General features: G+C 38.8%; 1 non-coding gene across 1 annotated transcript; it reads left to right on the top strand.

The window, feature by feature from the left end:
• The first annotated feature begins 363 nt into the window (after positions 1 to 363).
• LOC125369682 lies at positions 364 to 470 on the top strand. Its single transcript, XR_007215358.1, has one exon. It is a non-coding gene; the product is annotated as a small nucleolar RNA R71 (small nucleolar RNA).
• Positions 471 to 1,786: the final 1,316 nt, after the last annotated feature.

The following is a 1,786-nucleotide window of genomic DNA, read 5'->3' as shown; positions in this document are numbered from 1 at the left end:
ATTATTACTAGGAGCAAACATACCTCACACATTAAGTTTGCACTGCAGTGCGGGCCACCGCAAAATTCACAGCTTATTTGGGCTGCATGAACCGGCATTTGAAGCTAGTCTAACTTCTTAGTCAAAAGCTCCACTTGAGCTGCTAAGGCTGCTGTGGAGTCTAACTAGTTGACCGTTCCTTGTTTGACCGGTCGACCCCTATAGGATTGCCACTGATAGTTGTTCATTGCCATCTCCTCTATCAAGTTCTACGCTTGCTCCGGCGTCTTACTGTTTAAAGCTCCACCTGCCGCAGCGTCCACTATTTGCCTCGTAGGAAGGTTCAAACCGCTGTAAAAGGTTTGAACCTGCATTCATACTGGTAGACCGTGGTGTGGACAGCATCTCAACAAGTCTTTATACCTCTCCCAGGCCTTGTACATGCTCTTGTCGTCCATCTACACAAAAGAAGAAATGTCATTTCTCAATTTAGCAGTTTTAGCTGGAGGAAAATACTTATAAAGAAATTTTTCAGCTAATGATTTCTAGGTTGTAATAGTGTGCCGTGGAAAGGACTGCAGCCATCTCTTTGCTCTATCCCTTAAAGAAAATGGAAATAATCTCAGCTGGATGGCATCATCAGTAGTTCCATTTATCTTGAAAGTGTCGCATATCTCCAAAAAGTTGGCTATATGGGCATTGGGATCCTCGCTTGGCAGCCCCCCAAACTGTACACTCTGCTTTACCATCTGGATCACATTTAGCTTTTTCTCAAAATTGTTAGTTGCCACCGCCAGTCTGAGTATACTCATTTGTGTCCCATCCAATGATGGTCTAGCAAACTCGTACATTGTTCTGTTTGCATCCGCTGCGGCATTTCCATTGTGATTCTCCATCTCTTCTGGTTTATCAACACGTACCTCAACCTCAATCTCCTCCTCTTGTAATTACAAACGCTTCCTTAAGAGTCTGAGGTATCGTTCTAGATCGAACAGAGGCTCTATAAGATTAGAGTTTGAGCTCCTAGTCATAAACTACATATAAGTGGAATATAGCAACCAAAGAACAACAATGCTTAAATAATGAAAGAATAGAATAAAGCAAAATAAAGACAGAAAAGTAAATATGGCTAAATTAATAAAAACACAAGTTCGTTCTAGTTCACACAAAAAATAAATTCCTCGGCAACGGCGCCAAAAACTTGGTATTGCTATTTACGTAGCTACAATCTAAAGGCAGTGAACCTATCAATGAACTAGCACAATCGGTGAGTATCAAGGTCATATTCTAGGGAAAGGGTGAACCTAGACCTACTGTAGCATCTTATGTTATTTAACCTAAAGAAATCAAGAAAGTGTTGTTCTATAATTATGGACAAACAAGTAATTAAATGTCAAATTATCTAAAAGGATTTAGGAAAATTCTCGAAGGAAAAGCAAACCCTAAGGGACCTAAGTTAATTGGATTTTTGTAAAGATAAAGATTAAATTGATTATCAATTGCAATTACCCGTGGACAAAGTCTTAACTAAATTCGGTCTCCCTCTCGAGATAACCGAATTCATAACCTAATAACCTAAATTTGGAATCTCTTCCTAACGATCGATTATTCGATTAGCATTAAGGTCTAACCCGCCTCTATTAAGGTTTGTTAAGTCTTAATCGAGCTAGTCAATCACTCTTATTTCTAAGTGATTATTAACCAGTTCTTGCTATTCAGTTTTTCGATTACTAAATGAATCTCTCAATTACATAAAGCAATCTAAATTCCACCATTCACAACGTCTTATGAATAAAGTGACTTCTCA

Source organism: Ricinus communis, chromosome 3 (assembly GCF_019578655.1).
Source record: "Ricinus communis isolate WT05 ecotype wild-type chromosome 3, ASM1957865v1, whole genome shotgun sequence".
Lineage (NCBI taxonomy): Eukaryota > Viridiplantae > Streptophyta > Magnoliopsida > Malpighiales > Euphorbiaceae > Ricinus > Ricinus communis.
Note: the sequence above shows the minus strand (reverse complement) of the source record. Positions and strands in the feature narration are given on the sequence as shown.